Source organism: Chelonia mydas, chromosome 5, assembly GCF_015237465.2.
Source record: "Chelonia mydas isolate rCheMyd1 chromosome 5, rCheMyd1.pri.v2, whole genome shotgun sequence".
Classification (NCBI taxonomy): Eukaryota; Metazoa; Chordata; order Testudines; family Cheloniidae; genus Chelonia; species Chelonia mydas.
In genome coordinates, this window is record NC_051245.2 from 24,396,006 (window position 1) to 24,419,317 (window position 23,312).

General features: G+C 43.6%; 1 protein-coding gene and 1 long non-coding RNA gene across 2 annotated transcripts in view; both read right to left on the reverse strand.

Annotated features, from left to right (window-relative positions):
- Positions 1-7,304, reverse strand: part of PRLR (prolactin receptor) — a 245,105-nt gene extending 237,801 nt beyond the window's left edge. Inside the window, exon 1 of the mRNA XM_043547745.1 lies at positions 5,506-7,304. The gene's annotated coding sequence lies outside the window, so the exon portion shown is untranslated. The remainder of the gene's footprint in view (positions 1-5,505) is intronic.
- Positions 7,305-8,546: 1,242 nt separating this feature from the next.
- LOC114020435 overlaps positions 8,547-23,312 on the reverse strand; it is a 73,887-nt gene continuing 59,121 nt past the window's right edge. The window contains exons 4-6 of the long non-coding RNA XR_005225916.2: positions 11,646-11,956; positions 10,296-10,466; positions 8,547-10,101 (exon numbers count right to left, since the gene is read on the reverse strand). This is a non-coding gene — a long non-coding RNA (uncharacterized LOC114020435). The remainder of the gene's footprint in view (positions 10,102-10,295; positions 10,467-11,645; positions 11,957-23,312) is intronic.

Sequence of the window (23,312 nt, forward strand, 5' to 3'; positions counted from 1 at the left end):
ACATGCATTAATTAGTTGCTGAAATTTGGTTCAGATTCTCATTTTACAAAGAAAGTGAGTAAGAAGGTGAGACACTGAAAGTAAGAAGTGATCTGAGACAGCTAATTAGAGGTATTCCTAGAAGCAACACCTATAGGTAAGTTTCAGAATAGCAGCCATGTTAGGCTGTATCTGCAAAAAGAGTACTTGTGGCACCAAATAAATTTGTTAGTCTCTAAGGTGCTACAAGTACACCTATAGTTAAAGTTGCCTAACATTCTCATAAGCTGCTGTTTTCAGTGGCTTATTTTGCCAAACTAATTGTTTGAACTGAAATTTCCCATGCTTTACCCATAAATTATTTGGGTTTAAGGCCTGCTCTACACTACATGGTTAGGTTGACATAAGCTTCCTTGCATCAACCTAGCTGTGGAAGGGTCTTCACTGAAATTTGGCTCCTGTTTGTCATAAGTGCCTCTCTACATCAATTTAGTAACACCACCTCCCCAAGCAGCATAGAGTCATGGTCAATGTAATTAGGTTGATGTCAGTGTAGACACTACATTGTTTATGTCCACTATTACTGGCCTTTAGGAGCCATCCCATGATGCCCCATACTGACAATAGTCAACACAAGCACTCCTGGTGAGGACATGTACCACTGACACAATGAGCCAAGTGTCTGCACACAGGTGATTTAATAACTGTAGTGGCTGTATACAGACATAAATTTGGTCAACATAATTTTGTAGTGTAGACATGTCCTAAGTTTCAGCAAAAATGGTTCAGCCATTTCCAAGCATGAGGTTGGTGAAAAATAGTTTTGGTAAGGATATTGCTTTTCCCCTGTATATTTCTTTAGAGAGTTCTAGTGCTGCCTGGGTTTGTAGCAGAACTTGACATTCGGTGGAGAGATAGTCCTAGGTTTAGAGAAGTTCCTTTTGCTATGCATAATATAATTTAGCCTGATTTCAACAAGTTATGTCTCTGATACTCACCATTTGCATCTGTTCAGTAGAGCTTTTTAGAAGCTTATATCTCTAAACATTCTACCTGCACTGAGCATGCTCTCAGCCCCACTTACCTTCCATTTGCAATGAGTATACTCCTGGCTTGAGCTCCAGATGGGACAAGAGCAGTAGCCACCATGCCTTTAGTCCAGAGGCATATGTGTTGGGCTGGGAGCCATGAGGAGGCCATTTTCTCATTTCAGTTCTTCCACTTGCTAGCATTACATAAGTGTGTGTGACATTGCACTCTGATATTATGAAAATATGCTAATGAGTGTGAATATAATGTAACGAATATGCTGCATGCAAAAAGTCTCTTGAAAGGTATCCTTACAAAGCTTTTATAATCTACCAAGTGTGGTCATCCTATATGTATCCTTGTATCTGAAACTAGAAATATGAAATATAACTGAGGGCCTATTGTAATTATGCAAAGTGTGGGCTATTAATGGTGATTTGGAATCTTGATGGCTCCCATCAACCAGGACAATTGACTGTGGATAGTGCTGTTTGCTTTCAGGCCCAACATGCAATAGTCAGCAAGCCATTGCCCGATATTACCTACTCACCTAATACCATCCAGTGTCATCTTAATCTCTTCTGAACAAGCTGATCAAGATAAAGAGCTACAGCTAGCTTCAACTAAACATATCCACTGCAAACATCCTTGACCTTTCCTAATTGTCTTCAGGTTGGGATTTGGAACAGAAGCAACCCTTGTCACGCAGATGGACAAGGGGCAAACATTCATATATTTAGTTCTATTGATCACTCTGCAGCACCTGATATCTTTGAACATGAAATACTGCTAGTTGGCCTGTGAGCAGAGGCAGATTGAGGTTTTGTGGGGCCCTGAATCGGACCAGACTGGCAGGAGCACCCGCTGGCAAGCAGAGCGGGGTCAGGGCCCAGGGGTACCCATTTTTCTGAGGCCCCCCAATTGGCTGGGCCCCATGGGCATGGGCCCAGTGGCTAATCTGCCACTGCCTGTGACATTGCTGGGGTTAGTGGGAATGCAATGAGCTGGCTCAAATCCTTTCTCCAGACCAAGCTTGGAGGAGAATGATAGGCAACGGATGTTCCAGCTCTGGAGTCCTCACCTGGGGAAAGTCAGTAAGAGGAATTCTCTTATTCAACATCTACACAAAGCCCCTGGAAGAAAAAAATAAGTCACATCTGTTTGGTAACTGTTGTTAGAGATGTGTTGCTCATGTCCATTCCAAGATCGGTGACTCTCAAAGCAGTTCCAGATGGAGCGACTATCAGAGGCTATCTAAACAAAGACTGCAGCACTATTCTCAAGTCTAGCATCGTCTCTTGAGCAGACATCCTTTAAGTTGAGGGCAGCAAACTAGTGATCGGGATCTAGGGATGGGATAACAGATGCTAGGGTACCCACATGAAACTACCTGTTGAGGTTTTGCAGGTCTAAAATAGATCTGAGGCCTCCCTTGGTCTTTGGAATGAGAAAATGGGAATAGAATTCCTTGTTGTGAAGCTGAGAGAGAGTTCCTCTACTATAGCCCCTAACCATAACAAAGATTGAACTTCTTGAATGAGTATGATCATGTGAGAATGGACCCTGAAAAGGGTTGGTGGGGGGACAGAGGTGAATTGCAGGGTATATCCCAGTTCCACCATGATTAGAACCCATCAATCTTTGTAATATGGTCCAAGAATTTAGGAAGTAAAATAACTTGTTCCCAAAGGAGGAGTGGGGAACATAATGAGTAGTTTGTTGGCCTCAAGTAAAGAGTCAAATAGATTCCAAGAGAATTCAAACATTTTATTGCAGTCTTGCACTTTTGTCTCCCAAGGGAAGTTTCTTCATTTAGTCTATATTACACTCTCTAGAGCTCTACTTAGTCATGTTAAATTGAAATCAATGCACCCCTCAGTGGAAAGACCTTCATCAGAAAGTTTAGGTTCTAGTCAGATCTTATTTAGTACTTACAGTTAAGTTCAGCATTAGTGACCCTGACTTGACCTCATTTCAAATACATCTAACAAAGCATCAACCATAACTAAAATCCCCAAAGCAGATGAAATCTAAACGAGTCCACATCTCTTAAAACATAAATGAAACAGTACTCAAATATTTGGGTGTTTCAATACCTTAAGAACCACTAGAAACAGTTAGCTAGACACTGTTGTGATAATTCCATAAAGATAGGTCCACTATAGCTCCACACATTCATTTGAAAATCTGAAACAGATTAATTAATTTGCAAACTGGACACCATTAAATTAGACTTGAGTAAAGACTGGGAGTTTGTCATTACACAAACTAAAACTATTTTCCCATGTTTATTTCCTCCTCTTACTGTTCCTCACATGTTCTTGTCAACTGCTGAAATGGCCCACCTTGATTATCACTCCAAAAGGTTTTCTCCCTCTCCCCGCTGGTAATAGCTCACCTTACCTGATCACTCTTGTTACAGTGTGTATGGTAACGCCCATTGTTTCATGTTCTCTGTGTATATAAATAAATTTGTTAGTCTCTAAGGTGCCACAAGTACTCCTTTTCTTTTTGTATAGAACATTAACATCCTTGGTCAAGAAAACAGTTTTAATATCCTGCTAACAAGGCACATACTTAAACATGGTTTCTGATAATACAGTGCAAGTATAGAAAGGGCCTATGAAACTCTTCAATCTCTTGAATCTCTCTCAGTTCACACTGTAAATTCCTTTGTGCTCTCCTGCCATCTCCCCTGTGACCATAGGCTCCCTATATCCTCTAATCCTCCCTTTCTGTTTGTATGGAGAGTCTTTCCTATATATCCCCTTATTCAGTAGCAGCCAACCCTCAACAGCCAAACAGCCATTTCATTGCCAAACTGTCACAGCTCCAAGAAATGGTTAAACATATGATACAATAATGTATGTAATGAGATAAAATTGTATTCAATAACACCATTTTGTATATAGCTCTTTACATGGTCAAAGCACTGTAAAGACAGTAAGAAATTAGCCTTGTGAGATGAATATACAGTGATATCCCAATTTTTACAGCTAAGGCAACAGAGACAGAATGGTTAAGTGACTTGCCCAAGGTCACACCAAGTCATCAGCAGAGCCAGGATTAGAAGTCATTACTTCCTGCTTCCCAACACTGTGCCCATTTCTCCAGACCACAATGCCTGAAAGAAGAGCTAAATAAAAGTTAAAACAGAAGCTGGACTAGCACCTGATGCCAAGAGGAAACCTTCTTTCCATTCATTACCAGTTTCCATCTTTGTACTGACTATACTTTTTGAAGTACTTGCAGATGTATTTTTCATATTGTAAAATTTAATGTTGCATCTTCAAACACTGTCAGCCACTTTTGCAAATAACCCTAGTTACCATGAGCTTAACAGTAAAATTTGACAGCCCCAAACTTCCAGCTTCTTATTAAATACCTGTCAGAGTTATCAGTTACCACAACTCCAATTTCAATTATTGTACCATAATTACCCTCCATTACGGCAACTCTCAAAGCTCAGACATCAAAGCAAAAGGTTTCACTCACCTTAGTTGTCTTCCGGCACTAATACATATTTAATACATCTTTGTGTACCTATATTGTCTTTTTTTTTTTTTTTCTGTATAGCACCATATTTTCATGAGGCAACAGCCAACCTGTTGTCAGGATGTTATTTAATTTACCTTTGTTCATGAAGACATTTTCAGTAAAATATGAGGGCCCTCAAATAGGCCCAGAACTCACAGAGAAGACACAGACCTCCTACTCTACCTTCTAACCCTGCTTCTCCCATTCCTCTCAAGTGATTCTCCCAAATGCAGGGCTTCCCTGGTGGCATATGTACAGTTTTCAAGTATGGTATGTGTACAATGTATAGTTTGTTAGCCATTTCAAGGTCCTTCTGCATGAAAGGCTTAATGTAAATGTAAAAGATTCTCTGTCTTGTCTATTTCTTACAAAATTAATTAATTTAGAGAAGGTATAACACTATCAACTCAGAAGACTTAAACTCAACAGTACAAAGCAAAGCATACATCATACAAGTTTTAATGAGAGTTTAGCAGAGTTAATGGAAGTGTCTAAAGTTTTAAACGTTTTGTTGTATCAGTCTCCTTCTAGTGAGCTAACAGTGGACTGAGACAAAAAATAATCCATTTTAGACTTTTTTCCTCATGATATTTTCAATTTTCTTACCTAAAAACCGTAGATGTATTGTTTTAAGATTATTAGTAAACACAGATAGCATCCTCGTCATAGGAAGGCCCCACCTGAAGTGCTGTCCTGCACCAGACTGAGCAGGACAGGTGCACCTGTCTCAATTTTCCCTTTCAGGGTCTACAAAACAGTCCAAACAGTCTTGCCCTTGTGGGGTTAATTTGTTACAAAAGTCCCATGCACAAGCCATACGAAAACAAGTCCTAGCACAAAGTCCCACAACCATAATCCAGACATCACATCAAATACAACTCTGGCATCCTTCATCACACCCTGGCACTCTCCCAGTCTTCTCCCACCCTTATACCAGGGCAGCCACCCCAGCACATCCACTTGGAATGCAACCCCCCTTTTCTCAATAGGAATCCCTACAGTCTCTCTGCTGGGTGGTCATCTTTATAAGGGGAGCATGCTTCACTTCCCCTGGCCCTCTCCTGGGTCCTCTATGTCCAGCTCTATAGGACAGAGACAGTGCAGGTAAGTCATCCCAGCCCTCTGCTGCTCCCATGCTTTCAGCCCTCTGTGGCCTTTGGCTCCAGCTCAGAGCCAGCAGGCATCTTCTGCTGCTGCTCCTCCTGCCTTCAGTACTCTCGAGTCCTCCGGCCCTAGCTGTCTTGCTGTTCTCTTTGAATTCAGCCTTTCCCCCAGTAAACACTTTCTACTTCCTTCCAGGACCTTCCATTGTCCCCTGAGCTCTAGCAGCTCTCATCTTCCCCTGATACCCACACAGGGGACTGAGTCACTGGGTCTCTGTCTCATGGGGTCATTCCCTGACCTTTCATACCCCCCAGGTGCTGCTCTGCCTTCTTAATTAGCCAAATGGGAGCAATTGCTCCAGTGCAAGGAGCCAGACCTGCTTTAATCACAGGGGTCAGCCACCCTATCCTATATCTGTTTTTAGGAGGTGAGAATTCTCTAATAAAAGTTAGCTCAGGGCTCTGTCTTTTTAATCTACCCCATTCAAAAAAAAACAATTAATTTACAGTTATTTTTGCTCAAGTAAATTTCCTATCTGTAATCATTAAAAATAAAGGAAGTTGCCTGTAAAGGACATATGAGCATCCACATAAAGTAACTCACATAAGTTATTCCTCAAACATCTTAATAGCTGAATGAAGTCAAAAAGTTCTCATTTATAATAAATCCAGACTCCTCTCTATTCTCCTCCTGGGATGTCCCACTAAAGAAAAGAAGCTAGCCAAAAAGACCAAAGCCAAGAGGAGGAAAAAATGTTTAATTACTTCAATCCATTTAATTGTTTATTTGTTGCCACTTTCTTCAGTTTTAGAAGTGCAAAAATCATAATGTTTGGTAATGACTAATCATCTGTTTGCAGGATTGATCAGCAGCTTTCACATCTGCTCCACTTAGGTAGTTATTTTTCATTCTAATTTAACACTGTGAAGACTGAAAAATTAGATACCAGCCAGCTTCAAAAAAAAAAAAAAAATTACATCATCAGGGGCCCTGCCCCCTTTCCAGCTGTTCATAGAGTTTAGTAAATGAATCCCTACTAATTGCTCATAACTCCTAATGCTTCCCCCTCTTCAACACCCAATGGCTGTTGATTCTGCACACTACCTACACACTTGTCTCCAATCACCAGTGTCTCCACCCATTCCTCTGCCCCTCTAGGCATTTCTATAAGCTTTTTATTGCTTTCTCATGGGCAAAAGAACCTTGATGTTCTTGTTACTTCTCTCAACTTTTCAGAGTACTTAAAGATTCAGTCAGAGTCTGGCATCAGAAGCTAATGTTTCTAGTATTAAAAACCTTTCCAATATAAGTTATGCCCATGTAAATACTTCAGAGTGACACAGAAGTTCAAAAAATAAAAAAACCTGGAAGAAAAAAAAACAAACAGGGTTTTTTTGGAGGTGTGGGTAGTACCAACACACTGGAATTTTCATAATCCTGTCTGATGCTATTGACTGCAAAATTAAAGTAGCCATAGGGTCAAAGAGACAGGAGTCTGATGGACTTTCTTAAGGTTCACTAGGTTGCAACCCTAGTCTGATCAATCTATGTGGAGAAGATCAAGGGTATCCATGGTGAACCTTAATAGGTTAATGAATTTGGCAATTAATTGATCTTTAACTATTCATGGTAAACAGGCCCAATGGCCTGTAATGGGATGTTAGATGGGGTGGGATCTGAGTTACTACAGAGAATTCTTTCCTGGGTGTTAGGGACTTATTCCTTCACCCACTTACTTCCCTGGTCCTTCTTGCATGAACAGAGAGCAACAATACCTGAAGTCCAAAGGTGCAAACAATTCGATGTTTATTGGGGTGAACTTCCAGCACGCATGATTCCAGTTTCCTTCCTTAGTGTCCCCCTTCCCAGCTCTGACACCACAGAGCCTTTCCTGTGTCCCTGTTCCCATTCTCCCCCTTAGCAAAACATGATTTCAATTCCCCCCGCACTTCCTGATTGACTGCAGACTATGTAGTAAAACTTGAGTTCTGCTTAGCTATACCTTAACCAATCATTTTCCTGAAATTTAACTAACCAATCCTAACATATTATAACATGATTATTTAACCAATTATATCCCACCACCTTAATTAGTTTACACCCAGCAAAATTAATTATACAGCAGACAGAAACAATCCCAGAACCAGACAGAGACCATGCAAACAAACAATAGCAAAGTGGGAACTATAATGACAAAACAATACAGAAGTGAGGATTTCACAACTACATCTATAAAGACATAAGGGTTTCCCAGCTGTATCTATTGATAAGTGACTTCTTACTGAACAGAAAACTATCAAACTAAACTTCCTTTTACATCCTCTAGGCTCTTCTCTTTCTCTGGAGGTGATAGATCGGATCACCTTTCTCAGAGCCCCAGATTTCAAACTAGTCACACTGAAATAAGGCAATGTGAGGATGTGACTGTTTGCTTCCCAGCTTATGGCTGCCTCTGCTGCTTAGCCAAAGGCCTTAGCCTAAGAACAGGGCCTCAGACTGTCACAGTAAGAGAAGGCCCTTAGAATCAAAATCACTGTCTGCTGATGTTTCTTTTATACCTCTATAACTAGCAAAGTGATAAGAATACACCTAAATTCTTAAAGTATAGGCCTTTGCAGACAGGCCTGAATATCTATATCTTAACACTGGGTATCTGGCTGGTGAGTCTTGCCCACATGCTCAGGGTTCTGCTGATCGCCATATTTGGGGTCAGGAAGGAATTTTCCTCCAGGGCAGATTGGAAGGGGCCCTGGGGGGTTTTCGCCTTCCTCTGTAGCACGGGGCACGGGTCACTTGCCGGAGGATTCTCTGCACCTTGAAGTCTTTAAACCATGATTTGAGGACTTCGATAGATTCATAGATATTAAGGTCAGAAGGGACCATTATCTAGTCTGACCTCCTGCACAATGCAGGCCACAGAATCTCACCCATGTACTCCTGCAATAAACCTCTCACCTATGTCTGAGCTATTGAAATCCTCAGTAGAGAGCGAACTGCCATGCCATGGCCAGCCACAACGAATTACTAGCGGTGAGTTGACCCCTTCACACTCACCTAGCCTGTTTCAAGGTTGTGCATGCTAGCCAGGCATATCATTTTGAGGGTTATCAGATGGGATTCTGCCCAGCCCATCAGGATCATGGTTTCTTGTGCTAGTCTCCTGCATGTTAATTTACGACACCTTTGCTGTGTTGTCTGCACCAATCAGCACTATCTGGTTTGTCCCTTGTGACCTAAAGGTTTTGAGGGCCAATCGCACCATCTACAGCAGAAGAAGATGAATGTGGAGGGCTGCTTCCTTGATCACCATCTCAGGCCCAGAATTTCTTGGAAACAGATCCCCTTCAGAGGTGATATTGGGAGAACTGTAACAGTCTTCTCTGTACTGCATCTCACTGTCACCAGCCTTCTGGACCCAGGATTCCAGGGTTTCAGGTACATCCATACTTACTAGCAACACCAGTCTCGAATCTCCTGACAGCCAGACTTCTGAATTAATTTATAAAAGAACTTTGCATCCCACCCAACTCTGGTTAAGAGCAACAAGAGGGTCAGGCACTACATCTTTTCAGGCCTGCCCTCTCTCTGCCCCAACTCCAAAAAGAAGAAGCTACATGTACATTTTCATGAGAGTCTAGCACTGTTCCACCAGGAACTACCCTGTATCTCCCTAAATCCAGGGACACAGTTCTGAGTTATCTAATGAGACTTCACAGGCCAATGCCTAGCCTCACTAGGCACATGAATGCAAATCGCTGCCTGAAAAGCATTTGATTGTAACTCCCGTCAATGGTAACTAACTTCATTTAGCCTGTTTGCTTGATCAGCTTTTAAAACTTGTTTAAATAGAACTGACTGCAGCTGAAGCCTGCCCGGTTGGTTGATGAGGTTACAGTTAATTTCCACCTTCCTGGGCAAACTCTCGCAAGCCAAATGGGATGTTGTAAAAAGGAAAATAATAAAGAGTAGGGGCCTGATAAGGTGGCTTGATATAGGGGTTTACTAGGCCAACAAGGAACTTTGGGAGGTTTGGATGAGGTGCAAAATAGGATTCAAAAGCTGGTGCCAACCCCTTCACAGATGTTTTGGTGGGTTAAAAATATTTGTTTAAAGACTTATCAAGCTTCTTGAAGTCTTTTTGGTGATAAAGTAGCAGATTCAAGGGGCACATCTAACCCATACTTTGATTTAATTCAAGTTTGTAACCAAATATGTATCACCTCCTATGATTGGCCTACATGTTTGTACTAACAATTAACATACACTTGAATAACAAACAGCATTATCTGGCGATCAGTATTTGTATAACTAGTACAGCAATGATTTATGCTGCCGTTGCTGGAGGGAGGGGTTAAATAATGCAGCTGTTCCCATTTCCTTGTTCATTTTCTACTCACTGTGGTTCCAAGAAGAAATAAAAAAAATATGAGACATGCATTACAGGCATTAGATCTGTAGAAGAGAACAAAAATAACATGATTTTTAATAATTTGTGTGAAAAGAATACATGCTTACCTGTGGTTCAAGCAGAGTATTAATCTTGCCCCTCAATCTTAGAGGAGCATAAATTTATATTCTGATATACATCTTACTCCTTTTAAAAAATTCTACAATTATTGGAAATTGAGGATAGCTTAGAAACTCACTTTTATACCAGTACATCTGCAGTAATGTTTCATTTGATTTTAAAAGTCACTTCACATTTTTTTCTGGTGCTGGATAACAGGTAGCACAAGACTCATATTTTCATTATCGTCACCTCTTAGTTTCCATTTCCAGTCACTGCAGGATGTTAACTCGTGGCAGACAGATTGCAGCTGGGTGAAACAAGGACATCATATTTCTTCTAATCTCGGACTTAGTCAATAAAAGTCTGTAACCAAGGTCTCTCATGCAGATGGGACATGAAATTTGATTTTTAAGTTGAAATCTATTGCTTAACCCATCATTTTTGCAAGGGGATTTAATTCATAATTTTAATAAGAAAAATATCTGCAGAACTTTGATATTTCTATTATGTTTTCAATAGCTTTGTTATCATACGTAAAACAAGTTTATTAAGTAAATGTGCAGAGCATGGGATGTGTATAACTATTTTTACTGCACAGTAAATCTTGGCACTGTTAATGGATACAATTAGTTTAGCACTCAAAGACGGGGATAAACCCATACTGAAATGTGTATGCCGAAAACTGATCAAAATGTTTCTTTAAAAAAAAAAAAAAAAAGAGTCAGTCGAGCTGGCTAGAAAACATTTTTCTTTCTGTGGTAAATTCTGATATTTCAACATTTGTTTTCATTTAGAATCATAACAAAAGGCTGAAATTCTGAAATTTGCAACAAACTGGAAATTAAAAAAAAATCAATTTGAAGCCATCTAAATGTTTCATTTTGATAATGTGAAGCATTTCACTTTGATAATTATGACAAGGCTGGGGGGGGGGCTGTTTGTCCAGCTGGGCAGCCCCTGTTGGCCCAGTGCAGGGTTGGTACACCCCGTTGTCAGGATTGCCTGTTAGAGCAGGTAATTGCAGCACAGTGGGTTCCGGACCTCTGGTGGGGCCAAGCAAATAGTCTGTAGCCCCTGAGCCTCTGGGATATGGCTGACAACAATGATTGGCATTCTGGCCCTCTGGGCAGGGCACGGCAATGATCAGCCTATAGCCCCTGGGCAGGGCTGGGCAAACAAATAATATATGGCCCCTAAGCCTCTTCAAGGGGGCAGGCAGTAGTATTTGGGGTTCTGGCCCTCTGGGCAGGGCAGAAAAACAATCAGTCTGTAGCCACCGAGTGGGACAGGGCAATCAAACAATCTGTAGCCCCTGAGTCTCTGGACTGGGGCTGAGTGCAAACAACAGCCAAGCCTAATGGCCTGTGGTAGGGGAATCCAGCCCCACCTGCTCCACTGGGTTCCAACCCAGAGCCCTATGAAGTCAGGGATTTCCCCATTAAGGGTTTAGGCATCAGCTTCTACTACATCCCGGGTCACTGCCTACCATAAATTGTGTCCCAGGCATCTCCTCAGCTGGCGGCAGCTTGGCATCCCCATCAGTCTCTACAGTCCATGAGTCATCCACAGCATAGTCCAGGTCCATGGGCTCTGCCACCTAGAGCGCCACCAGCACCTCTGGAGGAGCCTGCAGTACACGTCCTTCCACCTCCGTAGCCAGCCCTCACTGAGCGGGGCTGCCTCCTTTTATCTGGCTCTTCCACCTGGAACATGTGCAGCAGGGGAAAGGGGGGCGTGGCCTTCTGGGCCCACAGTGATTGGTCCGTTCCCGTTGTCCCAGTGCGGGGTTGGTTCACCCTGTCACAATAATGTTGAAACATAAGAATATAATTTTAAATATTTCAATGAAATAAGTACATTACTTTGGCAGGAGATGTGGTTTGGGGACTGCATGAACAGTTTACATTATAATAAATATAGTATCAAAGTCAGTATTTTAATATAATGTGAAATTAAAATTGAGTGGAAACATTATTAAAAGAAAACATGAAAGTCAACAAATTTTGTCAAAATTGACATTGTTTTATGAAATGTTTTGATTTATTTTATGAAACTACATTTTCCAATGAAAATATTCCATTGAAAAAAATTTAACCAGCTCCAATGACCACTATTGCCTGTTTCCTATGACACTGGTAGAATTGAACTTGTCTGTCTAGGTCAGAGCATGCAAACTATTACTGAAATGCAAACCACCATTTGATCGTTGCCCCATAATTGATATGAATATGACACTATTTAATTTTGTTTCTATCATACTTTACTCTTCTGTTACTGGATTCATAAAGCTGTAGAATAGCATTAGCTAAGGATAAATATTAAAAGGACACCTTAGATAAAGTTCTAATTTCATGGCTGTTCCTGCCATTTCTGCACCCTCTTTTCACTATACAGCAAATGTTTTCAAGTTGTAGGAATACTTCTGTTAACATAACCACACTTTTTTCACACAAACCCCAAACCACATCTCCTGCTAAATATGGGCTTATTAAATTGAAGCATTTAAAACAGAGTGCAAAGAGCATCTCTCTTTTCTAATGGCAACAAAACATTTTTAAAAGGGAAAAAGTAGATAAATGAAACAAACAGGCTTTTTGGCCTATTTAAAGTTTTTCCCTCTGACATTCCTCTTCCTTTGCCCATCCTGCTGTTACAGTGGTTGCTACTAAACATGCAAGTGTCACTGTGCCTCCGTGGGTCACAACTGAGAATACCAAATTCAGGACAAACTGCTGTGAAATGGGGCAGACACACCCCAAACTGGTGGTTATTCTCCCATAAGATATACCAAACCACAACAAAAGTAAACTTCTGATTCACCTCCCTGGCTAACAAGAAATCAGAAAAGCAGTTTCCTTAGGTATTCCAGTCCTTGTATCACCACCAAAACACTAGACTTAATTATGAGTGGTTATTTAAAACCAATTTCATCAAGCAGAGTTCTTCTGATCCCAAAGGACCAGCCACATACACAGGTCAATATATAACTTAGATCTGACCCAATAATCATGCTGTTGCCAATCCTTTAGTATTTAATATCTAAAGGTTTATTTATAAAAAGAAAGAAAGGTGAGAGTTAAAATTGGTTAAAGGAATCAAATACATACAATAATTGCAAGGTTCTTGGTTCAGGCTTTTAGCAGTGATGGCTTAAACCCCTGGCTCGTTAAGCCTCTGGTTGCTTCCAAATCATAGAATCATAGACTTTAAGGTCAGAAGGGACCATTATGATCATCTAGTCTGACCTCCTGCACAACGCAGGTCACGGAATCTCACCCACCCACTCCGAAACAAACCTCTAACCTATGTCTGAACTACTGAAGTCCTCAAATCGTGGTTTAAAGACTTCGAGGTGCAGAGAATCCTCCAGCAAGTGACCCGTGCCCCACGCTGAAGAGGAAGGCAAAAAAAAACCCCGGGCCTCTGCCAACCTGCCCTTGAGGAGAATTCCTTCCCTACCCCAAACATGGCAATCAGCTAAACCCTGAGCAAGGGGGCAAGACTCACTAGCTAGACACCCAGGAAAGAATTCCCTGTAGTAACTCAGATTCCACCCCATCTAACATCCCATCACAGGCCACTGAGCATATCTACCGCTAGTAGTCGAAGATCAATTAATTGCTAAAATTAGGCTATCCCATCATATCATCTCCTCCATAAACGTATCAAGCTTTGTCTTGAAGCCAGATATGTCATTTGCCCCCACTGCTTCCCTTGGAAGCCTGTTCCAGAACTTCACTCCACTGATGGTTAGAACCCTTCATCTAATTTCAAGTCTAAACTTCCTGATGGCCAGTTTATATCCATTTGTTCTTGTGTCCACATTGGTTCTGAGCTTAAATCATTCTTCTCCCCCTGTGGTATTTATCCCTCTGATATATTTATAGATAGCAATAATATCTCCTCTAAGCCTTCTTTTAGTTCAGCTCACTGCTCAACCCCTGGCTCTGCCACAGGCTCTGCCCCCACTCCACCCCTTCCTGCCCCTTCCCCTGAGCCTGCCATGCCCTCGCTCCTCCCCCCCGCCCAAGAGCCTCCTGCATGCCATGAAACAGCTGATCGGGAGGTGCAGAGAGGGAGGGGGAGGCACTGATTGGTGGGGCTGCCCGTGGGTGGGAGGCGCTGGGGGATGGGGGTGGGAGCTCATGCGGCGGCTGCTGACACATTACTGTGGGTCTCTGGCAATGTACATTGGTAAATTCTGGCTCCTTCTCAGACTCAAGTTGGCCACCCCTGATCTAGTCCAACCCCCTGCTCAAAGCAGGACCAACCCCAACTAAATCATCCAGCCAGGGCTTTGTCAAGCTGGGCCTTAAAAGCTTCTAAGGACGGAAATTCCACCACCTCCCTAGGTAACCCATTCCAGTGCTTCATCACCCTCCTAGTGAAATAGTTTTTCCTAATATCCAACCTAGACCTCCCTCACTGCAACTTGAGACCATTGCTCCTTGTTCTGTCATCTGCCACCACTGAGAACAGCCTAACTCCATCCTCTTTGGAGCCTCCCTTTGTAGTTGAAGGCTGCTATCAAATCCCCCCTCACTCTTCTCTTCTGCAGACTAATTAAGCCCAGTTCCCTCAGCCTCTCCTCGTAAGTCATGTGCCCCAGCCACCTAATCATTTTTGTTGCCCTTCGCTGGACTCTCTTTAATTTGTCCACATTCTAATCAGTTTCTTAATGTATTAGGCTTAGACTTGCGTGTTTTTGCTTTATTTTGCTTTGTGACTTACTTTGTTCTGTCTGTTATTACTTGAAACCACTTAAATCCTACTTTTTATACTTAATAAAATCACTTTTATTTATTAATAAACCCAGAGTAAGTGATTAATACCTGGAGGAGAAAACAGCTGTGCATATCTCTCTATCAGTGTTATAGAGGGCAGACAATTTATGAATTTACCCTGTATAAGCTTTATACAGAGTAAAACGGATTTATTTGGGGTTTGGATTCCATCGGGAACTGGGTGTCTGGGTTCTGGAGATAGGTAACCTGCTGAGCTTTTTTCAGTTAAGTCTGCAGCTTTGGTGGTGTGGACCAGACCCTAGGTCTGTGTTGCAGCAGGCTAGTGTGTCTGGCTCAACAAGACAGGGTTCTGGAAGTCCCAAGCTGGCAGGGAAAACGGGCTTAGAGGTAATTTCAGCACATCAGGTGACAGTCCCAAGGGGGGTCTCTGTGACCGAACCGGTCACACCTGCTGTCAAGGTTCCTCCCCCACTCTGAACTCTAGGGTACAGATGTGGGGACCTGCATGAAAAAAACCTCCTAAGCTTATCTTTACCAGCTTAGGTCAAAACTTCCCCAAGGTACAAAATATTCCACCCTTTGTCCTTGGATTGGCCGCTACCACCACCAAACAAATACTGGTTACTGGGGAAGAGCTGTTTGGACACGTCTTTCCCCCCAAAATACTTCCCAAAACCTTGCACCCCACTTCCTGGACAAGGTTTGGTAAAAAGCCTCACCAGTTTGCCTAGGTGACTACAGACCCAGACCCTTGGATCTTAAGAACAATGAACAATCCTCCCAACACTTGCACCCCCCCTTTCCAGGGAAATGTTGGATAAAAAGCCTCACCAATTTGCATAGGTGACCACAGACCCAAACCCTTGGATCTGAGAACAATGAAAAAGCATTCAGTTTTCTTACAAGAAGACTTTTAATAGAAATAGAAGTAAATAGAAATAAAAAAAAATCCCCCCTGTAAAATCAGGATGGTAAATACTTTACAGGGTAATTAGATTCAAAACATAGAGAACCCCTCTAGGCAAAACCTTAAGTTACAAAAAAGATACACAGACAGAAATAGTTATTCTATTCAGCACAATTCTTTTCTCAGCCATTTAAAGAAATCATAATCTAACACGTACCTAGCTAGATTACTTACTAAAAGTTCTAAGGCTTCATTCCTGGTCTATCCCCGGCAAAGACAAAATATAGACAGACACACATACCCTTTGTTTCTCTCCCTCCTCCCAGCTTTTGAAATTATCTTGTCTCCTCATTGGTCATTTTGGTCAGGTGCCAGCGAGGTTACCTTTAGCTTCTTAACCCTTTACAGGTGAGAGGAGATTTCCTCTGGCCAGGAGGGATTTTACAGGGGTTTACCCTTCCCTTTATATTTATGACACGCCCCCCAAATCTCAGCTAGGGTGAAACACTGGCTGGGATTTCTTCCTGGAGCTCTAGGAAAAACAGAGTTAATAAGACACATGCATCTCTAAATATACTACCAAGTACATAAAGACTAACAATATTTTCTACATCTCAAGGACGATTTTAACCAGTTGATTCTGGGAAACTTTCACGGGAGAGTGCATCAGCCACTTTGTTAGAAGCTCCTGAGATGTGTTGGATGTCAAAATCAAAATCTTGGAGAGCTAAACTCCACCGAAGAAGTTTTTTGCTATTTTCTTTGACCGTGTGAAGCCACTTCAGTGCAGCATGGTCGGTTTGCAGGTGGAAACGCCGTCCCCAAACATATGGGCGTAGCTTTTCCAGAGCGTAGACAATGGCGTAACATTCTTTTTCAGTGACTGACCAGTGGCTTTCCCTCTCAGACAGTTTTTTGCTGAGAAACACTACAGGGTGGAATTCTTGATCAGGTCCTTTCTGCATTAAAACTGCTCCCACACCACGCTCGGACGCATCTGTGGTTACTAGGAACGGTTTGTCAAAGTCTGGGGCCCTTAGTACAGGGTCAGACATGAGTGTCGCTTTAAGCTTGTTAAAGGCCTTCTGACACTTTTCGGTCCACTGAACCGCATTTGGCTGTTTCTTTTTGGTTAGGTCTGTCAGTGGGGCGGCGATTTGGCTGTAGTGCGGTACAAATCGTCTGTAATAACCGGCCAAGCCTAAGAAGGATTGAACCTGTTTCTTTGACTTTGGGACAGGCCACTTTTGGATAGCATCCACTTTGGCCTGTAGGGGGCTGATAGTTCCTTGACCCACCTGGTGTCCAAGGTAAGTCACTCTGTTTAGGCCTATTTGACACTTCTTAGCCTTAACAGTTAGTCCTGCCTCCCTTATGCGCTCAAGGACTTTTTGTAGATGTTCCAGGTGGTCTGCCCAGGAATCCGAAAATATGGCCACATCGTCAAGGTAGGCGACTGCATATTCTCCTAATCCTGCTAGGAGACCATCTACAAGTCTTTGGAAGGTGGCGGGTGCATTTCGCAGCCCGAAAGGGAGTACATTAAATTCATACAGCCCGAGATGTGTGGTGAAGGCTGACCTTTCCTTGGCAGATTCATCTAGCGGTACCTGCCAGTACCCCTTGGTTAAGTCCAAGGTAGAGATGAACTGGGCCCGTCCCAGTTTCTCTAATAGTTCATCTGTGCGTGGCATTGGATAGTTGTCTGGGCGAGTTACAGCATTTAGCTTACGGTAGTCCACGCAAAAACGTATTTCCCCATCTGGTTTGGGAACTAGAACCACTGGAGATGCCCATGCACTTTCAGAGGGGCGGATTACACCCATCTGTAACATATCCCGGATCTCCCGTTCTATAGCAGTTTTAGCTTGAGGAGACACCCGGTAAGGTTGGACTCTAATTGGGCGAGCATTACCTGTGTCAATGGAGTGGTATGCCCGTTCAGTCAGTCCTGGGGTGGCTGAGAACGTTGGCGCGTAGCTAGTGCACAGCTCCTGGATCTGCTGTCGCTGCATACGCCCAAGGGTCATGGAGAGGTTCACCTCTTCCACACCACCAGCACATTTCCCTTCGTAGTAGACACCTTCAGGCCACTCAGCGTCGTCTCCTCCCTGGGCTGTAAACTGACAAACCTTTAATTCTCTGGAATAAAAGGGCTTTAGAGAATTAATATGGTACACCTTAGGCTTTCGGTTGGAGGTGGGGAATGCTATGAGATAATTAACAGCTCCCAGGCGCTCCTGGACCGTGAATGGCCCTTCCCACGATGCTTCCATTTTATGGGCCTGGAGCGCCTTTAAGACCATGACCTGGTCCCCTACTTTGAAGGAACGCTCTCTGGCATGTTTATCATACCAGGCTTTTTGCTCTTTTTGAGCATCCTGTAAGTTTTCTTTAGCAAGGGCTAAAGAGGTTCGGAGGGTGTTTTGTAGGTTGGTTACAAAGTCCAGAATGTTAGTTCCTGGAGAAGGTGTAAATCCCTCCCATTGCTGCTTCACCAACTGCAATGGCCCCTTAACCTCACGGCCATATACAAGTTCAAATGGGGAAAACCCTAAACTGGGGTGTGGTACAGCTCTGTAGGCAAAGAGCAACTGCTGCAACACTAGGTCCCAATCATTGGAGTGCTCATTTACGAATTTACGTATCATGGCCCCCAAAGTTCCATTAAACTTCTCCACCATGCCATTTGTTTGATGGTGGTAAGGAGTGGCAACCAAGTGATTTACCCCATGAGCTTCCCAAAGGTTTTTCATAGTTCCTGCCAGGAAATTAGTCCCTGCATCTGTGAGGATGTCGGAGGGCCAACCTACCCTGGCAAAAATGTCTGCTAGTGCCTGGCACACACTTTTAGCCCTGGTGTTGCTTAGAACTACTGCTTCCGGCCATCGGGTGGCAAAATCCATGAAAGTCAGTATGTACTGCTTTCCTCTGGGTGTCTTTTTCGGAAAAGGACCCAGAATATCCACAGCTACTCGCTGAAATGGAACTTCAATGATGGGGAGTGGCTGGAGAGGGGCTTTGACCTGGTCTTGGGGCTTTCCCACTCTTTGGCACACCTCACAAGACTGGACATAGGTAGAAACATCCTTGCCCATTCCCTCCCAGTGGAATGACCCCCCCAAACGGTCTTTGGTCCTGTTCACCCCAGCATGGCCACTAGGGTGATCATGGGCTAAGCTCAAGAGCTTGGCCCGGTATTTAGTTGGAACTACCAACTGTCTCTGAGGATGCCAGTCTTCCTGGTGTCCACCAGAAAGAGTTTCCTTGTATAAAAGTCCTCTTTCTACAACAAACCTGGATCGATTAGAAGAGCTGAGAGGCGGTGGGTGGCTCCGTGCCGCCGTCCAAGCTCTCTGGAGGCTTTCATCTGCTTCCTGTTCGGTCTGGAACTGTTCCCTTGATGCTGGAGACATCAGTTCCTTATTGGATTGTGGACCTAGGCTTGGTCCCTCTGGAAGCGATATAGGGGATGGGGCTGTTTCTGTTGACTGTGAACCGCTCTCCGCTGGTGAACTATGTTGGGATTCAGGCTCCGGCTGAGCCTCTTGTGTCGGGTTATCGGCTGCTGTCGGTTCAGGGTCGGTGGGGCCCTCTGGTGTTGAGGTTGCAAGTACTGGATTCAGTGCTGGCAATGGGTCTGGTGTTGGTTGTTCGGCTGGTTCCGGTTCTGGGACTGGTTCCGTCTGGGTCTCTGGGACTGGATCCACTACTGCTGTTGCAGACATTGGTCTGGGGTCCGGATCCATCACCTCTGACCGGGTCCTGATAGAAGTTTCCGGAACAGAGCTAGGCCTCACGGCTTGGTTAGCCTGGCTGCGGGTGACCGTTCCCACCCTCTTGGCCTGCTTCACATGATTGGCCAAGTCTTCCCCCAACAGCATGGGGATGGGATAATCATCATAGACTGCAAAAGTCCACGTTCCGGACCAGCCCTTGTACTGGACAGGCAACTTGGCTGTAGGCAAATCGAAAGAGTTGGACTTGAAGGGTTGAATCGTCACTTGGATCTCTGGGTTGATTAAATTGGGGTCCACTAAGGAAGCATGGATAGCTGACACTTGTGCTCCAGTGTCCCTCCACGCGGTGACCTTCTTCCCGCCCACACTCACAGTTTCCCTCCGCTCCAAGGGTATCTGGGAGGTATCTGGGCCTGTGGACCTCTGGTGCGATTCCGGTGCAATGAACTGTAATCTGTTGGGGTTCTTGGGGCAGTTGGCCTTTACATGCCCCAGCTCGTTACATTTAAAACATCGTCCAGCTGACTGGTCACTGGGGCGAGGAGGGTTGCTGGAGAACGGGGTGGAGGGACGATAAGGGGTCTGGAGGGTTCTTTGGGAGGTAGGTGGGGCTTTGGGCGGCCCCCGGTAATAGGGTGTGGTCTGGGGTTGTCCCTTCTGGTCTCCGCTCCAACTGCGACCAGTTTTCTTCTTCTCTGCCACCTCCACCCATCTGGCTCCAATCTCTCCTGCCTCGATTACAGTTTTGGGCTTCCCATCTAGGATGTATCTTTCTATTTCCTCAGGAACACCCTCTAAGAATTGTTCCATTTGCATTAGGAAGGGCAAATTTACTGGAGATTCAACACTTGCTCCGGATATCCAGGCCTCCCAATGCTTCACAATGTGGTAGGCATGTCGGGTAAATGACACATCTGGTTTCCACCTTAGGGCTCTGAACCTCCGACGAGACTGCTCGGGTGTTATCCCCATTCTGACTCTCGCCTTGGATTTAAACAGTTCATACTTGTTCATGTGTTCTTTAGGCATTTCAGCTGCCACCTCAGCTAAGGGTCCACTGAGCTGCGGCCTCAGCTCTACCATGTATTGGTCAGTAGAGATGTTGTACCCAAGGCAGGCCCTTTCGAAGTTTTCTAGGAAGGCCTCAGTATCATCGCCTGCTTTGTAGGTGGGGAACTTTCTGGGATGGGAAGTGGTACTTGGAGAAGGATAGCTAGGGTTTGTTGGGATATTCTCCTGAGCCTTTATCTTCTCTATCTCCTCCACATACTTCCTCTCTTTTTCCTTCTCCTCCAGTTCTTTGTCCCTTGCTTCCATAGCTCTCCTGTGAGCAGCCGCTTGGTGTTGTTCTGCCTCTTTCGCTGCCTCTTTCGCTGCCTCCCTTTCTTGTTCCTTCTCCTCCTTCTTCAGCCGCATGAGTTCTATCTGTCTTTCATGTTCCCTTTGTCTTTCCTCAGCCTGAAATCTGGCTAATTCCAGCCGTAGTCGAGCCGCAGATTTTGTCATTCTAACCTCTCTGTTTTTAACTAACTTTACACCCGAGGTTTAGAAATAAACAAAAAAAAAACTTGGCTGTAAAATTTTGCTGTGCTGGAATAGAATACCTATTCTCTGATAGTGATTGTCAGCCTAAAAAAAAAAAAAGACAATTCCCTTGTCTCTGCTCTGGGCCCAAATCAAAGCAAAAACTTCCAGCTACTTTGAAACCTGTTTACCCAGCCCAAAGAAAAACCAAGTTTCCTTTTTAAACTTGTGCTCCTTGTAAAAAATCAAAATCCAAAAAAAAAAACCCTTGCCACTTTTGTCTCCAGGCAAATGGGTAGAACACCCCCCCTTCTATTTACTTTTAGGGAAAAAAAAACAACTCTGGGTTGGAAGACTGTGAATTTCCCTGCAGGAGTTAAGTACCCTGCCTCCAGGCAAAGAAAACCTGCAATTCACAAAGATAATCCCCTTTTGTCTCTGCTTGGCCACAAAGCAGAGAAAAAAACAAGCTGCTTTCAGTTTCAGCTGCTTCTGGACTTCCTTTCCAAAGGAAAGAAAAAAAAAAATCTCCTTTTTTAAAATCTGTATTTCTAGTTCAAAAAAAAATCTCAACTGGATCTCAAAATGATTTCAGGTTAATCCCACCACTCTGCCACCATGTCAAGGTTCCTCCCCCACTCTGAACTCTAGGGTACAGATGTGGGGACCTGCATGAAAAAAACCTCCTAAGCTTATCTTTACCAGCTTAGGTCAAAACTTCCCCAAGGTACAAAATATTCCACCCTTTGTCCTTGGATTGGCCGCTACCACCACCAAACAAATACTGGTTACTGGGGAAGAGCTGTTTGGACACGTCTTTCCCCCCAAAATACTTCCCAAAACCTTGCACCCCACTTCCTGGACAAGGTTTGGTAAAAAGCCTCACCAATTTGCCTAGGTGACTACAGACCCAGACCCTTGGATCTTAAGAACAATGAACAATCCTCCCAACACTTGCACCCCCCCTTTCCAGGGAAATGTTGGATAAAAAGCCTCACCAATTTGCATAGGTGACCACAGACCCAAACCCTTGGATCTGAGAACAATGAAAAAGCATTCAGTTTTCTTACAAGAAGACTTTTAATAGAAATAGAAGTAAATAGAAATAAAAAAAAATCCCCCCTGTAAAATCAGGATGGTAAATACTTTACAGGGTAATTAGATTCAAAACATAGAGAACCCCTCTAGGCAAAACCTTAAGTTACAAAAAAGATACACAGACAGAAATAGTTATTCTATTCAGCACAATTCTTTTCTCAGCCATTTAAAGAAATCATAATCTAACACGTACCTAGCTAGATTACTTACTAAAAGTTCTAAGGCTTCATTCCTGGTCTATCCCCGGCAAAGACAAAATATAGACAGACACACATACCCTTTGTTTCTCTCCCTCCTCCCAGCTTTTGAAATTATCTTGTCTCCTCATTGGTCATTTTGGTCAGGTGCCAGCGAGGTTACCTTTAGCTTCTTAACCCTTTACAGGTGAGAGGAGATTTCCTCTGGCCAGGAGGGATTTTACAGGGGTTTACCCTTCCCTTTATATTTATGACACCTGCCCTCCAGTGTATCTACTCTCTCCCCAGCTTAGTATCATCCGCGAACTTGCTGAGGATGCAATCCATCCCATCATCCAGATCATTAATGAAGATGTTGAACAAAACTGGTCCCAGGATCAACCCCTGGGGCACTCTGCTTGATACCAGGTGCCAACTAGACATTGAGCTGTTGATCACTACCCATTGAGCCCAACAATCTACTCAGCTTTCTATCCACCTTAAAGTCCATTCATCCAACCTATACTTCTTTAATTTGCTAGAAAGAATACAGTGGGAGACTGTATCAAAAGCTTTGCTAAAATCAAGGTATATCACATCCACCGCTTTCCCCTCATCCACAGAGCCAGTTATCTCATCATAGAAGGCAATCATAGAATATCAGAGTTGGAAGGGACCTCAGGAGGTCATCTAGTCCAACCCCCTGCTCAAAGCAGGACCAGTCCCCAATGTTTGCCCCAGATCCCTAAATAGCCTCCTCAAGGACTGAGCTCACAACCCTGGGTTTAGCAGGCCAATGCTCAAACCACTGAGCTATGGTCAAGCATGACTTGCCCTGCGTGAATCCATGTTGACTGTACTGATCACCTTCCTTTCCTCCAAATACTTCAAAATGGATTCCTTTAGGACCCACTCCATGATTTTTCCAGGGACTGAGGTGAGGCGGTAGTTCCCCAGATTCTC